Source organism: Mixophyes fleayi, chromosome 1 (genome assembly GCF_038048845.1).
Source record: "Mixophyes fleayi isolate aMixFle1 chromosome 1, aMixFle1.hap1, whole genome shotgun sequence".
NCBI classification, from domain to species: domain Eukaryota; kingdom Metazoa; phylum Chordata; class Amphibia; order Anura; family Limnodynastidae; genus Mixophyes; species Mixophyes fleayi.
In genome coordinates this window covers 169,865,041-169,888,173 of record NC_134402.1, presented here as the reverse complement: position 1 = coordinate 169,888,173, position 23,133 = coordinate 169,865,041, and positions in this window count along the sequence as shown.

Here is a 23,133-nt window from a genome sequence, read left to right as displayed (position 1 = left end):
TCATCTTCCAGACTCCTTTCATCCATATTCTGGATACAAATCATGGAATGTGAGCGTTTGTGGTGCTGACAAAAAGGTCTATATCCAAACTCCCGAAGGTGTGAACTATTTTCTGGAAGACTTGGCTTTTCAGTGCCACTGAGTCTAGGAAAATTCTTCTGTGGAATAGAGAATCTGCTAGTTCGTTCATTTCCCCTGGAATGTAAGTTGCGGTCAGGATTATGTCTCTCTGAACTGCCCAGACCTAGGCTTCTAATCCTTCTTTGAATAGGGATATTGGCTTGGTGCCCCCAAACTCTTTATATATTATGCTGCTGTTGTGTTGTCCAAACACAGCTAGACAGAGAAAGACCCCTTTTAAGTAGCTGGGGACTAGAGCTTTCAAAGCCAATATCACTACACATAGTTCCAGTACATTTATGAACAATTTGGATTCTTCGGTTGACCAAGTACCCCTTACTGCTTTCTCTTGTGAGAAACCTCCCCAACCTGTCGGACACTTCTGTGGTATCTGCATGAAAGGAGGGATGTCTATGAGGAGAAGGTGAGCGGCAGGGCCGAATTTACCGCTAGGCAACCTAGGCACCTGCCTAGGGCCTAGCGGCTCTCAGGGGGCCCAGATGGGGGAGACAAGGGAGAAGAAAAAAAAATTGGCCCCTCCCCTGGGGGGGTTGCCGCGAATTGGGGGAGGGGCTGGTGTTAGAACTAGGGGTAGAGGCAGTAGTGGCAATATACCTGTAGTGTATAGCATCAGTGTTATGTGATCGCAGCGGCCACATGGTACACAGTGAAGGCGGGCTGCAGGAATTCTAAAGTGGTCGGTGCAGGAGCTCCCTCATTTCTTCTGTTCCTGTCATCATTCATGTGGAAAAAGGTAAGAAGAAGGGTACTTGGAAGCTGCAGGGAGTGGGCATGTGTGATAGAAACTGCAGGGGCAGCATATGTAATAGAGGCTGCAGGGGGGGCATATGTGATAAAAGATGCAGGGGGGGCTGATGTGATGAAAGCTGCAGGGGGTGCATATGTGATAAAAGCTGCAGGGGGGGCATATGTGATGGAAGCTGCAGGGGGGCATATGTGATGGAAGCTGCAGGGGGGGCATATGTGATGGAAGCTGCAGGGGGGGCATATGTGATGGAAGCTGTGCTGGCACAGGAGGCATGTGTGATGGAAGCTGAGCTGGCACAGGGGGAGCATGTGTGCTGGAAGCTGCAGGGCATAGGGGGGGCATGTGTGGCTAAAGGTGCTGGGCAGAGGGGGGGCATGTGAGTTAGAAGTCTGTTCCCCACACGGCACCTCCTCAGCCAACAATACCCTTAAAACACCCACTATCTTTTCTTTGATATTCCCCATGACACGTGCTCATTATTTTTTCCCTCACATGACCCGCTGCCTCAATCCTGACACCTCTTACCTCAAAATGAAAAGAAGCACCATTTATATTAATATAATATGTGTGTGTGAGGGGCCAGTGTATGTATATTATGTGTGTGTGTGTGTGGGGGGGGGGGGCCAGTGTATGTATATTGTGTGTGTGTATGAGGGGCTGTTTGTGGGAGGGAAATAGGTTTATTTTTTAAATGGTAACACTATTAATTTAATGTTGGAGCTGGTTGGAGGGACATAGGTCTATTTATTAAATGTGTATGCTATTAATTTAATGTTTTGGTTGGAGGGAGGTCTACTTATAAAATGTGGGTGCTATATTGATTTAACACTGGGGCTGGTTGTAGTTTACTAAGTTTTGTGTACCCATTTTTATCCAAATATGGCCTCCAACATTCCAGGATCCAGACAAGCAGCAGCTGATCTAAAGACACCAGCAGCCACAAACCGTGAAAGTGACGCAAACTGGTATGAGAGAGCAGGGCAGTCTGCCAACTATCCTGAATCTGGTGGGATTTATATTATGAGGAGGTCTGACTTGTTTAAATGTTGCACTATGGGATTAATGCAGAGGGCCCGAACCAATATCTTGCCTAGGGCACCATGAGGTCTAAATCCGGCTCTGGTGAGCGGAGGCTGTCCTATGTGCACAACTCTATTACTCTCTCGAAGTATGACATCTAACCAGGAATAGTGGGCATATATCAAAGAATGAACTCCAGGTTTGCTAACAGAGAAAGGGTTAAATTCTTGGGTCTTAAAAGGGTATTGTGGTCTGGGTGCACTAATAGCATGTTGTCCAAGTAAATGATATATTGGAGTCACTGCTGATGTAGATGTGACACCACAGCTTTTATGAATCCCAGCCCCTTGAAGAAGGGGCCTCCTGAAAGGCTTATTCCTTTCTTTTGAGGTCTGAGAAATACTTTTGGGCTTCTATAAACTGAGGCCCAAAAAAGTGTGCATCAGTTAGATTTGAAAACTAAAGAGATTTCAAAAGGTCTGCTAAACCTTCTCTGCTCAACCACCTAGACCTGGGGGTATTGGTGATGTAATTAAATGATTGGCCTATTATAAGTGTTGCTCTGCTAAAGGCTTTAAGCAGGGCTAGCTTGGACACCACTAGAGAATCCGGAATCCTCTTCTCTCTCTGCTTTGTCTATCAACAACAGCAGGAGCCCAGCTGCGCTCACTATTTTGCATTGGCTCTTCCTTAATATGCAGTTTGTCATGTCATTGTGTCTTTTTTCTCTACTATAGAGGCTAAATTGGGTCAATGTCAGGGGTAAATAATGTCTGAACATCTGGTAACACAGTATAGGTGCGCAGCACTAACTCATCCTCCTTTATGAGTGTTGCTCTAAAGTCCAGCTGTACAAATTTTTTGACCTCGGAATTGCGTTTTAGGGGGCAGTGTGTGGCATATAACTTTGTTGGAGGGTTTTTTCCTGCTAATGCCACCCTGGCCATTTATATCTCACTAAATTCCCTGTGCTGGAATGAGGCAGAGGTTCTCCTCTGATTCCCAATCTACTGAGGGAGACTGATCAATTTCCTTTAGGGAAAAATGGGTCTGGCTAGGAAAATTTATCCTGGGTGGGAAAACTCAGCCTAGTAGACTATTAGGAACATTTTAAAAGAAAAAAATGCAGGTACCGAGTGACCCACCCCAAGGTAACCCATTATTAGCCCGGCCGGGGGCCAAATGTTCCCCTTTCTGCCAGCTCCTGCTGCCAGCTACGGACATAGATGTCATGCCAGCTACAGGGCAGAACTATTGTGCTTGCTCAGAGCACTAAAATGTTGCCTACTTCAGGCAATTCCAGGGAAAGGGGGCATATCACCTAAGCAGTCCTCCCTGGAGTTAATTTTGTTTCAAAATATTTAATTTTTCATCTTTATAATATTTTTTGGGAGCCTGTGGGCTCCCTGAACAGGAAGAGGACTTGGCACTCTCATGAGGAATATTTTCCACCTCAGAATCTGAGATACCTGACAGGAAATTTATTTTTTCTTTTATAAATGATTTACTCGGATAAACAAGAGGAAGAGGAAGATACTACCCTTTTATGGGTTCTCTTCCTCTGTTTACTGCCAGCAACGGAGGACATCTGTAAAGCGTCTGTCACTGACACAGAAACAGTGTTCTCCATCTCAGTGCTGACAAAAAAAATCTGACCAGTGGTGCTCTGGCCTAACGTGCACATGACCCGCGGGAGTGTGTGAACAGCGCTCCGTTTCTGGCAGAGGAAGTGAAAATTCTTTCACTTTCCCATGCGCAATTGGTAGGCATACGGCCTAACCCACCTTCTGTTGCTAGGTGGTAAGCCTCCCGACGAACAAATGGTTGATTCCTTCAGTGGGGGCAACACAGGTAAATGGCCTATAATACCTCAATACCATCAACCACATGTGTGCAATGACAGACTATTATACTAAGGCCAATGTAGCACCTTCTGATGAACAATATGTTGTGTATGTAGAGCTTTAAAATTTTATTCAAAATTTAAATATATTTCACTGCATTACAAATAATATTGATATAAAATTATTGTTTGTTAAATAAATTAATAAAAGTTAAAGTTTGTGTGCTGTTTTTGCAGGTTTTTATTTTCCCCCTTTTTTAATATACTTAAGTTGTAACATGATGTTCATGTGCTGATGCTGGAAAGTTCATTGGCTTTTCATTTAACAAGGGAGCCTGCTGGGATTTTAAGCAATTAGTAACATATTTGGCTGTGGATTAACTCCACTAAAATCTGCATTACGATCTTTCAGGCTCACCTTAGCCCTGCCAGAAATATTGTAGATAGCTGATTTGTTCACATAACATTTTATAGCAGTCTTTTTTTTTGGTCTAACTTTTATTTTACAATTATGAATCCATTTAAATGTAATAACTCTTAGTAAAAGCCTTCCAAATGTATTTTAATTCTTTTATTTGAATCTATTCTAAAGAGCATTGCTCATTAGTACATTATATGTAATGTTCAAATGCAAACTTTACAAATAAGTAAAAACAGCAAGTTACATACAGATTCAGTGGCATAAGAACAGCTCATGATATCCCTATGCAAATATTTGTTTGGGTCCCGCTCTGTAATTTACTGTACTACAACACTGGAGTAGCTAGGGGGGGGGGAAATATGGCGATATGATTGGTTCATAGAGGGACTCTGGCTGTCAGAGTTTAGTGTGGTTGGACTCTTCCAGTTAGTAATAGTCCTGATTGATAGTAGTCCCATTACTCAGGTAGGACCCCTGGCACTTCAGCCTCTTCACAAACTGATACAAAGGAACTGCATCTTAGTAGCAAAATGCTTACTGTTTTTGTAATAATAACATTGTATAATTTAATTTATATTGTAAGCTTTAGAAGTGTATAAATTAACAGCAACTCAGTTTTTATTGTCATATTGTTGCAGCTATTTCCCTGATTCCAACCAAAATACAATATGACTATACTGTAAGCAAAATACAGCAGACTAGGCCTGGAGAAGATCAAGCAGACCTTTTCTAGTGTTAGTGTACATGCCACATATTTCAGTGCTGCCTGTGTGGGCATCTCAAGCCACACCACATTAAGATCAATAAACTGTTGTATTTTACCCCCATTTTTCTCATTAGATTTCATTTATAAGCACTGCTAGAGAAGCTAGTTATCCAGAATGAGTGGAGACTAGCACTTATACCACTTGCACACACAGGGACACTCAGTGATACCAATTCAATAAAAAAAGAGAACAATTGTGTTGTTGTTATATTTAAAAGCATAACAGTGCAAAATCATGATTATCTATGTATTAATGCAGAGTTTGTTCAGGGAAGAGTATGGGGAAGCATATTTAACATGTACCGACTCTCACGATCCTCACATTCCTTTCATGATCACCATCTCTTATTTATTTAAATAAAGTATTTATTTGGAATTGGAATGCCAGCAATTAATTAATTTTCGAAAAAATATTTTTTACATTTTTTAAAATCAAGCGTGTGCTTCCAATCTTATTGCACATGCATGAATTGGCAAATCTAGGCACCCAAAACTGGCTCTGAAGCGGTAAGACAATAATGCCAGACAGCTAAATAGGGGCCAAACTGACTGCAAGCAGTGACATCAAATGCTGTCAGGAGAGACTGGCCTCACAGAGAGGAGCAGCTGCCAGAAGAGAAGACAGAAGAAAAGAAGATCATAGGAAGGTAAGCAAAGCCCAGAGGAGAACAGTGGGAAAAAGGGACACATTGTGATGAAGGGGAACAATGTGAAGAAGAAGGGGACCAATGTGATGGTTATAAATTACATTGTATTATTTCAATGGCATCCTTGAGATACCCTGGTATTTTTGTGTTTCACTTTTGCAAATGTTTTTTTTTTTTTTTTAAAAAGTCTGATGATATTTAGACTGTAAGCTCCAATGGGACAAGGACTGATGTGAATGTGTTCTCTGTACAGCGCTGCGGAATTAGTGGCGCTATATAAATAACTGATGATGATGATGTTATTGCGGCGAGAGCAGTTCAGTCGATCTTCAAATTGCTCCTTAAGGGTGTCCAGTTTGGTGCAGAAAGCCGCAAGGTCTTGGGCAGTTTGTGATCGAAAGGCGCAGAGTTTGTCAGATATTTTTCTCCAGGGACACCAGAGAGCCGAATTCTGACTGGAAGGTGGCTTTCACCTGTTTAATGATTTTGGCCATAGTAATCTGCGAGGAGTCCGAGTCAGGGCATGGAGAGGATGGGGCCAAGGATGGGGGTGGGAACAATTTACCACCTCTGGAAAACATACTGGGAGTTTGCAGCTGAGATTTTTTGTCTGTGAGCCATGTGTAAATAGCTGTCCAGCCATGTCGGGAAAAACATGTAGTGTTGTGACAGTCAACGGAATCACCAAGAAGAAGTACTTTTGTAGATAAAGGTTAGGTAGTATCCCGCTCCCGCAAGTCAGTGTCGTTTAGGAAACGGGAGCCATAAACTGCAGTGAGGGATGGTACGTACAGCAACAGAGTCTATAACAGCAAGGATGTCAGTGTGAATATGGAATCAGCAGGGGCAGTGCGTGAGGCAGCATCCATAAGGCAGAGAATGAACAGGTGAGCTTTAATGGAGGGGCAGGAAGCCAGCACAAGAACAGGCACCAGATGCAGATGTCCAGTAAATGTGGAAGCACAACAAGCCAGTGAGATCCTTACTGGCACTGGTCAGGATTGCCATTATGTTTCAATACAGTGCTATTATAATAGACAACCACTGGGTGGTAAGAAAGCCCAGACAGAAATCAATGAAAGTAAACTGGCTTTATAAATAGAATGAGAAATGAAGCAAAATTGTGACCCTTTGTTGGTTAGTGTGCTATTGTGATTAAGCTCCAATGATATAGGATAAGTTCCACGTCTTCAAATAGCTGTGTCTAAAGGGTAATAGTCCCAGAGCTGGAGGTATATATGCAGGGACACCAGTAGCATCAGCCAGGCAGGATCCAATGACCCAAATAGCAGGAGGATGGGGCGACCTTAGAACCCACTAATCAAGGGATCCCAGACACAGGGTAGATGGTAACCCAGCAGACAGACTAACCATTGCAGCTCCTGAGAGATGTAACCCTATGGATGGTGTGTCACTATGTTGGACGCAGGAGCAGGTGAATGACAACTGGGTCGTGTGTGGTATAAGTACATTCACCATGGTGGACATGATCCCAGACAGCTGGGGAGCAGTGTCGCTCCAAAACCATGTGGAGACTGATGGTGTCTGCGGTCTCGGCTCTTGTTGCCACTCACCGCAGGTACCGACTGTTGGTCTGGTAGGTGCAACCTTGTTGGAGCACAAATGCCTCAGGAGATGCCGGTTGACAAAAGGTAGACAAGATGGCACTGGGTTCTGAACCCATAGACACCGTTGTCCAGGCGGTCAAGAGAGGGAGGTGGGAAGGTACCCAACAACATGCGGCAGTTCTGTAATGAGTGGGACTCTGGCAGTAGGAATCCGGGGCCCACGTGGAGCAGTTGTAGTCCTGCAAGGGAAGACCGCAGTATGTGTTCCGTGGTTTGTGAAGGAGAATGCCTCAAGATTGGTGGTCATATGATCTGCAGCTCAACCGGCAATTCCAGCATACACTGTCACCTAATCTAGGATTGACTTTCGGTCATTTGGACACAAAATAGAAAACGGATAGTAGGAGTCCCCCAGAGACACATCTGCACAACTCTGACGTCAAGCCACGCCTCTGTTAAATATTTCGTTTAAGCTAACTTTTTTCCAGTTAATAATAAAAGTATCATTTCTAAACTCAGTTGAGGGGACGCACCAAAAATTCACGGTGCTAGACCTGGGGCCGGCCTTGGTCTATACAGGTTTGTTTTGTCTCAGAAGTCCTTGGTTACTTAATTTTTTTACATGAAAGATATCCATTATTCAGGTATATACAGTATTACTCAATAATACCCAGAAATCTATTATTATTATTATTATTTTTTATTTATAGGGCGCCACTAGGTGTCCGTAGCGCCGTACAGGGACAAACGAAATTACAATACGAGGTGAGACAGCACAGTACAGTAAACAATAAGCACAGTAACTCAGTGAGCTCAAAGCACAGCTAGAGAGGGCGGGGGAGGGGAGAGGGGAAGATCCGCCAATGACGGAGTCCAAGGGGGAAGGCACGGATGACAGGCCGACCACCAAGGGGAGAGGAGGGAGCGAGAGGGGACGGGGGAAGAGGGTCCTCAAGGAGGAGGGCTAAGTAGCTGGAGAGCAGAGTTAACAGTGGTGAAGACAGAAGGAGAGAATTCCCTGCTCAAAGGAGCGTACAATCTAAGAGGTGGGGTAGACAGACAGAGAGACACGGGGGGGGAGATGGAGGAATGGAGGAAAAGGATAAGGGAAGGGGAAAGAGGGGAAGAGGCAGAAGAAAAGGTAGGAAATTAAGTGGGAGACTGAAAGGCTTTAAGAAAAAGGTGGGTTTTTAAAGCCCATTTGAAACTGGACAGATTAGGGGAAGTTCTGATGGAGGGAGGGAGCTTGTTCCAGTGAAGGGGGGCAGCGCAGGCAAAGTCTTGGATATGCGCGTGGGAGGAGGTGATATGGGGGGAAGAGAGGCGACGGAGAGGGCGGGATGGAGCATGAATAGAGAGGAGGGTGGAGATGTAGGGTGCAGTGGAGTTGGCGAGGGCTTTGTATGTAAGTGTGAGGAGCTTGAACAGGATTCTGTAGGGGAAGGGGAGCCAGTGAAGGGATTGGTAGAGGGGGGAGACAGAAGAGGAGCCTAGCGGCTGCATTAAGTACAGATCGAAGGGGAGCGAGATGGAAGTGGGGGAGGCCAGTAAGGAGGAGGTTGCAGTAGTCCAAGCGGGAGATGATCAGAGAGTGGATAAGACATTTGGTAGCATCTTGGGAGAGGAAGGGCCGGATGCGAGCGATGTTACGCAGCTGGAAGCGGCAGGATTTAGCAAGAGAGAGAATATGGGGGCCAAAGGAGAGAGAGGAGTCGAGGATGACACAGAGGCAGCAAAGTTGGGGGACAGGGGAGATAGAGGTGTTGTCGACAGTGATAGAGAGGTCAGAAGGGGGCGAGGTGTGAGAGGGAGGAAAGACTATGAGTTCAGTTTTGGCGAGGTTAAGTTTGAGGAATCGAGAGGACATCCAGGAGGAGATGGCAGAGAGGCAGGCGGACACCCTAGAGAGATCAGGAGAGGAGAGGTAAAGTTGAGTGTCGTCAGCGTAGAGGTGGTAATTGAGGCCGTAGGAGCTGATGAGTTCACCCAGGGAAGAGGTGTATAAAAAGAAGAGTAAGGGTCCTAAAACAGAGCCCTGAGGAACCCCGACTGGAAGGGTGGACGGGGGGAGAGAGACCCAGAGGCGGTGACGGAGAAAGAACGGTCAGCAAGGTAAGAGGTAAGAGGTGAACCAGGACAGGACAGGGCCAGAGAGGCCAAAGGACTGGAGGGTGTGGAGGAGGAGGGGGTGGTCAACGGTGTCGAAGGCTGCTGAGAGATCAAGGAGGATGAGAAGGGAGAAGTGGCCCCTGGCTTTAGCAGAGAGGAGATCATTGGTGACTTTAGCCAGGGCAGTTTCAGTGGAGTGAAGGGGGCGGAAACCAGACTGGAGAGGAATCTAGGAAGTTACAAAAATGATAATGGTTAACTTATTAGGTCTACCTCCCAAATCTGATAGATTGTTGATGATTGGCCCAGTAGGAGGCACATTATTGCATACAGTTTTATATACTATTGACTACTACACCTGATAAGATCACATATTAATAGAAGCATGCCGGAAACAGAGGAGACCAGGTTCTCGACCTCATGTTGAATGCCAGGAATTGTTATAAAAAATTGTTCTCTTTAACACTAAAACACAAGTATGAATGGGACTTGTTTTATGCATTATAAACAGGATGGGTTTGGTTTGTAAAAAGTGGTTAATATATCTGAACTGGAAACAATTTTGTCACAACGTGTACATTTTGTAGATGTTATTCTTTCTCCTATGCATCACAGCCTGCAAAATGTGCTCATTGTAAGTTTACCTTCTTGTAAAACATATTGGATTGTGTTTAATAGCACACTTTTTGCACAGCGCAAAATGCTTTCATTTTGCACCAATGCTCCTAGATGGACTACTCTGCATGCCTTTTCCCCTCTCTCAGAAGCCACCTACAACTAGAAGTACAACTAGGGCATACTTGCCCCCTCTTCCTAATTCTGGGTCTCCAGACTTCTGGGAGAACAGACCATTCTCCTGCATCCTACCCACTTCATATAGAAGTGGAAGGGATGGATGACTCAATGACATGATTTGCCAAGATTCGCGTAATTTTGGCCCTGTCCCGTGACTAAACAACGCTTCATTACGCCACGGTGACGGGCCAAAATGACACAATTCGTGGCGTACCATTCCCTCTGCACGTGCAATTCACCTCCACTCTGAGTTCTTATAGTGCAAAAATCAAGTATTTAGCAAAGTGTAAATGGAAATGCACAGCTCTGCTCAGTAAAATTAAATCTTAGTTTTACACTGTTCCACAAATCTAGGTGGATAAGTTGTCTATTCCATACTTTGCAAGTAATGCGCACACTGCACCTAATTCCTCCCATCAGCCACTGCAAACTTCTTTTTTGCAATAACGCTACCTTGCTATATAAACCTATGTGTTTTGACAAAAAAAACAGGCACACTTATGTAAATTGAGCGTTCTGCACCTTTTTAAGTGAAGCCCACTCTGTTACATTTCCTTCATTTGTCATCTTGATCTGCTTTTGCTGGCTACGGTACCAACTAAAATCAGTCATACAGTGACATCTAGTGGTTATGCAATGCACAACTGTAAATAGAAGTTCTGCAAATTCATCTTACTCTATCAGCCACACTAGTTTAAGGTTGAAAAATGACACAAACTGTAATTGCGTTGATCCAGAGGAAAAAAAAAATCACCTTACGGTGTAACTACAGGTTCCATTTCTTGTTAAAAAAGTCATTCAAAATCACATTGTAGCTTTTGACACAGCTTGATAAATAGAAACCAATACCTGAAATTCCATAAACACTTAATATTAAATACACCAAGCAGTGTACACAATAAAATTGAACAGCATGGATTAGGATGTGCAGCATCATACATCATTGTATCAATCTCTTTATATAGCTTTCTAACTATCATATCTCCATACTCATTGTATATGGCTCTTGTGTGGAACGAACATCTGGGGGTAAATGTGTGAACCTCCGATTTATGCAAGTCGCCAGAAATCGGAGACTTTGCAGTGAAAATTTCAAGCGGTGATGGCTTGTAAAGGCAAGTTTCCCACCAAATCCATGACTTTCATGAGCCAAGTCTCAGTTACATCTGTTAAAAGGAAATCACAGCAATTTTTTGCATATGCACTATATGGACAAAAGTATTTGGCCACACTTGTTAATTATTTTAATTATTGAATTGAGGTGTTACACTCAGACCCATTGCCAGAGGCGTATAAAATCAAGCGCTTAGCCATGCAGTCTCCATTTGCAAACATTTGTGATACAAAATGGGTCGTTCTGAGGAGCTCAGTGACTTCAAGCGTGGTACTGTGATAGGATGCCACCTTTGCAATAAGACGGTTCGTGAAATTTCATCCCTGCTGGATATTCCACGTTCAGCTGTAAGTAATATTATTAGAAAGTGGTAGGAACAACAGCAACTCAGCCACAAAGCAGATCATGTAAAGTCATAGAATGGGGTCAAAAACTCCTAAGGCACATGGGGGTAAATGTATCAAGCTGCGATTTTGCAACTCCAGCGATTTTCTCGGGAGAGTTGAAACTCGCCGATGTATGAAGCTGAGTTTTCATTCAAAATCGCCAGAGTTCTGCTTCTGTCAAAATCGCTACTTGCAAAATTGCCAGAGATCAAACTCACCACTGTTTGCCACTGCAGCTATACAAGTCTCCAATGTATAAAGCTGCGAGTTAGCAAACTCAGGAGAGTTTGCTTCTAAACACGCCAGATACAACACGCTGCTTGATAGCAGCATGTTGTATCAACACATCACTGTTACACTGCCCTGGCAGTGTAAAAAAGTTAAAGAATAGATAAAAGTTTAAAAAAAAAAAGCGTGGGGTCCCCCCGCTATTTATGCTTAACCCTAGTGCTGCCTGACTAGTGCTGGTCCCGTGAAAATCGGGGAAAAATTTTGCGTAGGGTCCCCCCGATTTTCACTTTACCAGCACAAGGCAAACCAGCCAGGGTTGGCGGCACTATAGCAGTGGGACACGCGGCAGGGGTCCCCCTGCCATAATGACTAACCAACCCTAGACTGTTCAGCGCTGGGCTGGATTCCCTAGGGAGTGGGGTCCGCCAAAAAAAACGACCGCCCCCCCCCCCCTAGAAAGAACCAGCCCAGTGCTGATAGCACTAGGGCTCTTCCTACTACCCCTGGGATGTGAGTAGTAGGGTAATACGGCGGTAAAGGGTTAAAAAAAACAAACTGACACCAATTTTGTTTGTGGAACTACAAGTCCCAGCCAGCCAGGTTGCCCTAAAAACTGTGGGCATGCAGTTGCTTGTATAACTACAAGCACCAGCATACCCACGGCAGCCAGGGCATGTTGGCACTTGGAGAACCACAAGTGCCAACATGCCCTGACATCCCTGGCTTGCTGGGCCCTGTAGTTCCACAAAGAAAAAAGTTTACAAAACCACAAGTCCCTCATAAAAACCACATATATTTATTAAAAAATAAAAACCCCACAATAAAGACACTAACCACCCTCTTTTTTACCACATCTATTTATTAAAAATAATAAAAACCCAAATACTTACCAAAGATGTCTTCTTTCTTCTTACCAACGTCCTGGCTTGCCCCAGTCCCTTAATATTTATACCTCCATCTTGACGGCTTGCCCCAGTCCCAGCCATTTTATACATCCATAAACAATTGTTGAAAAACTGGAACACTTCGCCCAGAAGGGGCCCATATTTGTACATCCCGAATCTTTGTGCTTGCTTGAAGAAAAATAAAAAAAGTCTTCAGACGCCGCAAACACCTCCTACCTAGTAGGAGGTCCGTATCGCAATGATCTTACGTTGTTTGCGTAAGTTCAAAGTACTGTATTATGGGATTTTCACTAGTGGGCAAATCACCTATTACTGTATTTAGCGCTTCACAATTAACGTAGCGCATTGCGCATGCGCTACTTGCGTAAGCTGTATTTACTGTATTACAGCTTACGCAAGCCAGGGATGTCAGGGCATGTTGGCACTTGTGGTTCTCCAAGTGCACTAGTCAGGCAGCACTAGGGTTAAGCATAAATAGTGGGGGGACCCCACGTTTTTTTTTTTTTTTTTAACTTTTATCTAATCTTTCACTTTTTAGCAGGGCCATTGTAAAAGTGATGTGTTGACAACTCACTGTTACAACACAGGCGAGTTTGCCAAACACAGGAGAGTTAGCTAAACTCGGGAGTGTTTACATCGCTCAAAATCACCAGAGATGACCAGCGATTTTGAACATGAGTGTCAAAATCGCAGCTTGATACATTCCGCGATTTAAACACGCTGGCAAACTCGCACTTTGATACATTTACCCCATGGTGCGTAAAAGTCGCCAATGCTCTGCTGATTCCATATCTGAAGAGTTCCGAACTACCATTGGCATTAATGTAAACAGAAAAAATGTGCAGCGGGAGCTTAATGGAATGGGTTTCCATGGCCGAGCAGCTGCATGCAAGCCTCACATCACTAAGACCAATGCCAATCGTCGGATGGAGTGGTGTAAAGAACACTGACACTGGACTGTGGAGCAATAGAAACTTGCTCTATGGAGTGATGAATCACGCTTCTCTGTTTGGCAGTCAGATGGGCGAGTCTGGGTTTGGCGGGTGACGGGAGAACGTTACCTGCCTGACTGCATTATGCCTGCTGTGAAGTTTGGTGGAGAAGGGATAATGGTATGGGGCTGTGTTTCAGGGTTTGGGCTAGGCCCCTTATCTCAAGTGAAGGGCAATCTTAATGCTTCAGCATACCAAGTCATTTTGGACAATGCTATGCTTCCAATTTTGTGGCAACAGTTTGGGGAAGGCCCTTATCTACTCCAACATGACTGTGCCCCAGTGCACAAAGCAAAGACTATAAAGACATGGTTTGATGAGTTTGGTGTGGAAGAACTTGACTGGCCCGCACAGAGCCCTTACCTCAACCCCATCAAACAACTTTGGGATGAACTGGAAAGGAGATTGTGAGCCAGGCCTTCTCGTCCAACATCAGTGCCTGACCTCATAAATTCTCTACAGAATTAATGGGCTAAAATTCCCACAGTAACACTTCAACATCTTGTGGAAAGCCTTCCAAAAAGAGTGGAATCTGTTATCGCTGCAAAAGGGGGACCAACTCCATATTAAAGTATATGTATTTAAATATGTCATTACAGAATTATAAATTGTTAGTGTAGGTACCCATCTGAAAGAAATCACCTTGACGTGACCCCTCTCTCCATTTTCTTTGTTTTGGGATGGGGGGGGGGGCGTTATATAAATTTTAAATATTGCATCAAAAATGTGTGGCTCCTACTTACAGCTAATGTGGTCCTTACTGAATTTAGCCATGTGTCATTAGTTTAATATGCAAGGCCTAAACATGGTTCCCAAAGTGTGCACTGCAGCTCCGTGGGGTGCCGCGGGCCAGGGCAGAAAAAATTAAATAAAAATACTTACCAATCCGGCTCGAGCCAAGGGACCGAGCATCTTCCTACCTGTTCCCTTTTCTCACTGAATGCGAGAACGTCATCACGCCGAACATCATCATCATCATTTATTTATATAGCGCCAACATATTCAGTGAGGAGCTGCGCAGAGAGAAGCTGGAAGAAAGAAGACAGAAAAAAAGGCGGCCAAGTAAGGTAAGTAAAGGAACGGAGGGAAATAGTGATAGGAAACAGCGATGGAGGGGATAAGAAAAAAGGAGGACGAAGTGTCAGTGTGAGCATAAAGGGGCACAATGTAATGGTGAAAGGGAAGTGTGAGCATGAAGGCGCACAGTGTGATGGTGAAGGGGCAGTGTGACCATGAAGGGGCAGTGTGACGGTAAAGGGGCACAGCATGATGATTTTTGTACCGATTGTTATTTTATTTTGTTTGCTCTTTTTCTTCTTAATAATAGCTGTAAAGTGTTATATACGTACCATATAATCCAAGGCGCAATGTAGAAGTGTATAGATAGTCACAGATTATGTAGACTTATGTGCAGTGTTGTTAAATGTCAATTTAACCCTGTGCCCGATCCTTCGTGCATGCGCAGAGATGTTGAGATGTTCTGTCTCAGTGTGATGAGTGTTGGAGGATTCTAATCCAGCAATCCCTGACGAAACCCACAAGGGCGAAACGAGTAGGGTGCATATTTTTTATTGACCTTGAAGCTCATGAGTTCTAAACATGATTCTTGAATTCACATTGCACCGAGATGGAACATCTCAGTGCCTCTGCACATGCACGAAGGATTGGGCACAGGACAGTGTCGGACTGGCCTGCCGGGGAGCCGGGGTATCCCCCGGGAGGCCCTGTTGCCTGATAACCCCGCCCTCTTTGTTGGTGAGGCAGAGCAGAGAATTACCGAGTTGCGGTCAGTCTACATATGAAACGGAGACTGTCAAACTAATCCCTGCCTACAGCCAGCACGTGAGAACACTTCCTGCTCCTGAGACAGAGAGAGGCAGAAATGCTTCACAGTGACACAGATCTCAGATTACTCCTTCTGCTGTAGTTGCAGGCGTCCTGTAGTCATAAAGTTGCCATCCTAACTGCAGTGTGAGTCCGTGTAATCAGTAAGTAATAAATCGTGCAAACTTCTCTAGAGCTCTCCACTGTGTGACCTCGGAGGGAGGGAGATAAATTAGAATGGCTTCATTGCAATATACGTCTTCAGTGCCTCTATAAAAGGATCCTATTGCAGCTGACCAATGAATGGATTCCTAATAAACTAGTAACCAAATTCACTGTTTATATCATGTTCCATGTTTATTTGTTTTCAATCAATTGTGGGACTCTATTCCCTATAGAAGCATATCTTAATCAGAATAAAACACATTCAGACAGTTAGGTCCTTATAGGATTGCATCTGCTATATGCTTAAATATTAATGTTTTGCTTTTGTCCTTTGTAGTGGCATTGGATTATTATTGAGTGTACATTTTGTGGGTAGATCATTTTTTAGAGTCCTGTTTTTATTTGCCAGTGTCTAGAGTGTAATTAGATTTATGTAATATTTTAAATGTGCATATATTTTTATGCTAATAATTTTGTGGTCTCCATAGTGCTTCATGGATATATTAATTTTTAGTCTATACCCTTATATTGTGGTTTTCATATGATGAATGGTTGATCTCTAGTACTGTAGTATAGCATTTGTTTTCTGTGTACACTATGAGGGGAGAGAACACTAACCACAAAGAATGGACAGCACACAAATAGCTGATGATGATTGATTGTATTCAATTCATCCCTCCCCTTTCCCTGTCTCCCCTGTTTCACACAGTGCCCTCCATGCTGCATTTGCTCCCCTTCACTTACTTTCCTATTGACTTCTTTCTTCTCTTCTGTCTTTTCCTTCGCGGCTCCTCACTGCAAATGTCCTCTTTTTCTTTATGGACCATACTAAGGTGCTATACGTTGTCCTCCATGGCCTGACCCCATCCCCTTTAATGACTGACCACAACCCCTCTTACAGTTGGCCACACCCCATTGTAGTGGGCCCCTACCGCTGCATTTCCCCCGGTGGGCCCTTCATGTCCCAGTCCGACACTGGCACAGGATACAGGCACACAGATGCCACGAGCACATCTGTGCAGAATCCAGCAACGGGCAAGCAGAAGGACGGCATAATTGGACCGGGCTTCCCGGGTAAACTTCCAAAACGAGGGTAAGTCACATTGTTACCCCCGTCCTGAACTCTACTAGTCGCTTTCTCTTCATTCCATTGTGTGTGTGTATATATATTATACACACACACACACATACATTCCTATATACACACTAAAAAAATAAAAATTATATATAATATTATATAATATCTAAGGGTGTGCGCCGGCCACTTTTGGTGTTTTGGGTTTTGGGTTCTGATTAGCTTGAGGTTTTGGGTTCTGATTTGTTTTGCCAAAACACCCCACGAAAGGTTTTGGTTCTGATTTTGGGTTCTGTTTTTTTTTTTTTTTAAAAAAGCATAAAAAGTGCTAAAATCCATATTTTGGGTTTGTTTTCACTCCTACACTATTATTAAGCTCAATAACATTCATTTCCACTCATTTCCAGTCTATTGTGAACACCTCACACCTCACAATATTGTTTTTAGTCCAAAAGGTTGCACCGAGGTAGCTGGATGACTAAGCTAAGCGACACAAGTGGGCGGCACAAACACGTGGCCCATCGTAGGTGGCTGTGTAGGCTTGAATGGCTTTTTTGCTGCTCCTCCATCCTCTGCAGCATATAAGAGGGTGGAGTTCAAGCACGTCACTACCTCTTGTTTTAGTTGATGGCAGGGCAGGTTCATGCTTTTTTGATGTAGCAGGAACAGTGATACTAATATTTATGCACTGCAGGAACAGTGAACGTACTTTAATATCTGATACTAATATTTATGCACTGCAGGAACAGTGAATGTACTTTAATATCTGATACTAATATTTATGCACTGCAGGAACAGTGAACATAGTTTAATATCTGATACTAATATTTCTGGACTGCCTATTGAAGGGGAATCTCGACGGGATTTGGTACCGGGGACACAATACCTCCATCAACCGTCTAAATTCCACTGTCTAACACCAACATAGCTGTTACGGCCGCAGTTATCCGCTTTGCCATAGGATGACTATATAGGAGTGGCACTGCAGTGGCAGACAGGATGGCAGTTTGAAAAACTAGGCCCCAAAGAGCACATAATGGCAAAAAAAGAGTTGCAAGATGGAATTGTCCTTGGGCCCTCCCACCCACCCTTATGTTGTTGAAATAGGACATGCACATTTTAACAAACCAATCATTTCAGCGACAGGGCCTACCAAACCACTGTGGCTGAAATGATTGGTTTGTTTGGGCCCCCACACAAAAAAAGCTATTCATCTCTCCCTGTACAAACTAAACTGGCTCTACTGAGGCAAGATGTCGTCCTCGTCCTCATCCTTATTCTCTGATTCCTCGCCCCCTTCAGTGTGTATTTCCTCATCCTCACACATTATCAATTCGTCCCCGCTGGACTCTACAACCACAGGTCCCTCTGTAGTCTCTGGAGGGCAGTGCTGTTCTTGATTGAGGAATTGATAATTCATTTTTATGAACATCATTTTTTCAACGTTTTGCGGAAGCAACCTTCTTCGCCGCTCACTGACCAGGTTCCCCGCTGCACTAAAAACTCTTTTCGAGTACACACTGGAGGGGGGACAACTCAGGTAAAATAGAGCCAGTTTGTACAGGGGCTTCCAAACTGGCTTTTTTTTCCTGCCAGTAAGAATAAGGACTGTCTGACATGTCTACTTGGATGGTGTCAGCAAAGTAATCCTCCACCATTTTTTCAATTGTGACAGCATCCAATGCAGCGACAGTAGACATGTCTGCAATGGTTGTCAGGTCCTTCAGTCCGGACCAGATGTTCTCAGCATCCCCGCCAGCGGGTCTTTTAGGAAATCTCAGCTTTTTGTACTCCATTATATGCAGCACAAGAGAGCGTACCCCTAAACCACACACTTTGGGACTGCTGAAACAGTGAACGTAGTAATATAGATTGCAGTTCCTATTTTTTTGGACTGCAGAAACAGTGAACGTAGAAATATATTTTGCAGTTCCTATTTTTTGGACTGCTGAAACAGTGAACGTAGTAATATAGATTGCAGTACCTATTTTTTGGACTGCTGAAACAGTGAACGTAGTAATATAGATTGCAGTTCCTATTTTTTTGGACTGCAGAAACAGTGAACGTAGTAATATATTTTGCAGTTCCTATTTTTTGGACTGCAGAAACAGTGAACGTAGTAATATATTTTGCAGTTCCTATTTTTTGGACTGCTGAAACAGTGAACGTAGTAATATAGATTGCAGTACCTATTTTTTGGACTGCAGCAACAGTGAACGTAGTAATATAGATTGCAGTTCCTATTTTTTGGACTGCAGAAACAGTGAACGTAGTAATATAGATTGCAGTTCCTATTTTTTTGGACTGCAGAAACAGTGAACGTAGAAATATAGACTGCAGTTCCTATTTTTTGGACTGCTGAAACAGTGAATGTAGTAATATAGATTGCAGTTCCTATTCTTTGGGACTGCAGAAACAGTGAACGTAGTAATATAGATTGCAGTTCCTATTTTTTGGACTGCAGAAACAGTGAACGTAGGTATTGCAGTACTAATATTTCAGGACTGCAATAATATATTGCTCTAGAATTTTTTTATACTTTTTAAATTATTTTTAAAAAAATTTTTGTATAATTTTTTAATATTTTTTGGGGAGTTTTTAATAATTCGAAAATTACTATGGACTTAGCACAAAAATGCACAGGACTAAAGCACCACTGGACTCAGCAGGACAGAGCACAGGACAAAAGGACCACTGGACTCAGCAAGGACAGAGCACTGGACACAAGCATAAAGCACCACTGGACTGATCACGCAGGAGCACCACTACCCTACAACCTCCCTCTACCCTTATCACAGCCCAAATGAAAATGGCGGCTGCTAGCGGGGAATTTATGCAATCCGAGTCTCGCGAGATCCGACGCGAGACTTGGACGTCAGAGCCTCACTTTCATTTTTTTTGGCACCGGAAATACCCGAACAGTGCTCGGATCACGTCGGATCCGCACTGTTCGTGTGGGCTCGGATTAGCGGAATCCGAGCCCGCTCATCCTTAATAATATCTATATATCTATATATATATATATATATATATATATACACACACACCTCCATAAAGAACTACTAGTGCCTCCTATTCTTCATCCCATTCAAGCTTATTTAGCAGATGCGATTGGAGTCCACCAAATTCACTTTATCTATCCACCACTCCCATTTTTTCTTGGAGGTACAGAGCTATATGGGCTTTTAGGACTCTGTTTCATTATTTGCCTAATACTAGGTGTGGCGTGGACAACTTATTTTCGATTAGAGCAAAATAACTTTATCATGGACTGAGACCGTTTTATGCTCATTATTTATGTTAATGTTTTATGTGTATTCAGTGCACTGGGTTTCTGTTAATTGTTTAATTATAACACTGATTTGAAGAGTATTGTTTGTGCAATCTGTCCCCTGCACAACTGACGCTTAACCGCACATCAGTCTACATAATCTGTGAATATCTTTATACATTGTATTGGGGTTTGGGACCACTCCCCCTTCTTTTTTCCCATTGGCAGCACACAGATCATTAAAATATTAGGGAAGTTCAGATTCCAAACTATAGTGTTCATAAATTTTTATTTGACAAATATTCTTTTCCCTTGGACTTATGGGTATTATTTTTGCAAACAACTTAACAAGTATTTTTGTCCTGACCTAAATACTAATTAGGTTTTTTGACCAAACTACTTATAAAAGAGAACTGCTCTGTAATTATTTTAGAGGAGTGCCTTCAAAAAATTATGGAGACCCTAAGGGTGCCACACACTAAAAAAGTTTGGGAACCACTGGTCTAACCCAAGTTTTCCTACTAAACAGAGTATCTAGTCACACCACAGAAATTTCTAGAAGGTTGCAGCAATACAATATTGGAAGCATTTATGATGATAGAAGCTTTTTCTGCAGTCACTGCATCAAGCAATCACTTTTTTGGCAGTGAATGTGCGAATATATTCAAAACCACATGCAATTTTCAAAGCAGCAGTAAACAAAAAGGTCGATTTTGAACTCCAAAAATTCCCATTAGAAGTTTTAAAAGCTCACAATGGCATCAAAGTTCAGTTTCCAATAAAGCAACTAGCTTAGTAAACAAAACCATGTCCATGTTTCAAGGCAAATGCGTAGGAAATAGAGGGGCATTCCTGCTCTTTCCTCCACATTTGCCTTTAGATGGCTGCTTGGTGTGCTTCAATGGGAGGGGGGTGGGGGGGGGTTTGGCAGAGTCATTGGGCCTGAGAAAGAGTGGGCACACAGGGTAACGATATTAATTATTAAAACACGGTCTGTGGTGAAATGCTGTCACCTCTGATCAGTTTTGGAGTAGAGCTGCACAATATTTAATACCTCTATTACACATGGTGTCTCTCTGTGGCAAAAATGAAGTGTTAGGGCTCTATGGGGGGGGGTATTCAATTGTTCCTCCGGGCGCCGCCGCAACGAGCGCGTTAAAACTATTACCGTTTATACGGTAAACTTGCGCGTAAAAACCGTTAATACGGTAGTATACTCGCTGAATTTCATCTCGCAGCTCAGGGAGCTGCGAGATGAAATTCAGCAAGTAATTACCGTATAACCGGTAATAGTTTTAACACGCTCGTTCCCGCGGCGCCCAGAGGAACAATTAAATACCCCCCTATGAATAAATGTTATAATACCTGTGACTGGATCACTGATAAATAACTTCTGGTATAAGTTTATTTAAAGGAAATAGCGCAGGGTGCTTATTTATATAATTGAACATGCACTTATTTTTGATATTGTGTATATTTTGAGATAGGAATCATTATTTCTGAGACCAGGGTAGAAAAAACGTTTTTCTGTTTTAACCTTTATAAAGGAAATGCCTTATTTCGGATGTATATATCCGATACAATGAGCCTTTGTAGATAGAGGTCTTTTGTTGTACTGGGATGTGTTTTGTATGGAAGTGTCATTGTTTGGGGTTTGTAAGGTTGCTAGTGGAAACCTCCAATTAGGCATATGGGGAGGGAGTCTGATAGCAGGAATTGCTAACTAAGTTTTGTGAAGAAGTGTCAAATGCCTGCTCCGGCCAAAGGCCCAGCAGGGGGTCGTTACCGTGTGGCCTTTTGTCAGAGTGTTCAAACCTTTCTGAACAATGTAAACAGCATGCGATGCAGGACATCACAGCTTCTCTAGAATTTCATAGAGAAGTGTAAATATTGTTGGCTTTGCAATGCATGTAAATCCATGTTTGTGTAAACACATTGCTTCCCGATTCTAAAAATAGCTTGTGTCCAAACTGTATACCCTGATCTATAGGAAGAGGTCAGGCGTACCAGCCCAGGTACACCAGTAACGGGGTACACTTGCAGCGTCAGTTACCCAGAAGAAACCCGGTTCTGGAGTCCAGAGGTGGCAGCATTTTTAAGCCCCTCCTACTGCGGCAAGAGGGTGCATTTGGGATAACGAAAGGGAACGGTGGCAAAGTAAGCCTAGCCGGTTCCCAGCAGCAACAGACAGGGTGGCATTGGTGGTCCATCCTGTCACAATACCCTTTGTTAACACCTGTATTCAACTAATTCTGATGAATATCACCATCAAATCTCATTATGCCCACTATAGCAGTAGGTGGAATATGCTGATGGTGAGGATTATAGGCATAAAAGATAAAATAAAGTTGTTGTTTCTGGAACATGAATGGTTAAGCAAATTGAGACCTTGACAGAAAATTAAGTGTGCTTGTATATGTACCATATAAGTTTGCAATGATTTTTTTTTGCATATAAACATGATCTCTAACTGCATAATCATACATACCGTATATACTCGAGTATAAGCCGAGTTTTTCAGCACATTTTTTGTGCTGGAAAAGCCCCCCCTTGGCTTATACTCGAGTGATGCTTTAGAACCACAATGAAAAGTACCTGCTTGAAGTGGCCGGCGGCAGCAGTGTGCGATATCCCCGCGGTACGAAACGAGTTGGATTAACCTGTCAAAGCATCAACCATCAGTCCGCCCCCCCCCGAGTGGCATCAAATATTGCCTCTGATCTTCGCCTCCATAGAAGCAATCATACTTTTTTTGGAGCATGCGCAGTCTTCACCCGAGACTGATCGCAACTTCTGCATCAGTCTTTCAACATTACTGCACAAGCGCTGTCACGGCACTGGACACAAGCAGCACAAAACAGGATCCCTAGAGGACATCGCCAGCTCGTTTATGTGAGGGTAAGTCCTCAATCATCAGCCCACCCTGGGTCTCCTCCACAGAAACAGTTTGACAACGGAGACAACACTAAGGAGGATTTCCATTTCCACCACACCTACATAGGAATTGACTGTTTTCTCATTGCTTTATCAATATAGAGGACTATAATAGCCCCAACAGAGCATCATTCCAACTGTGGTTTATATGTACTATTCACAATCCAATCCTGCTCGC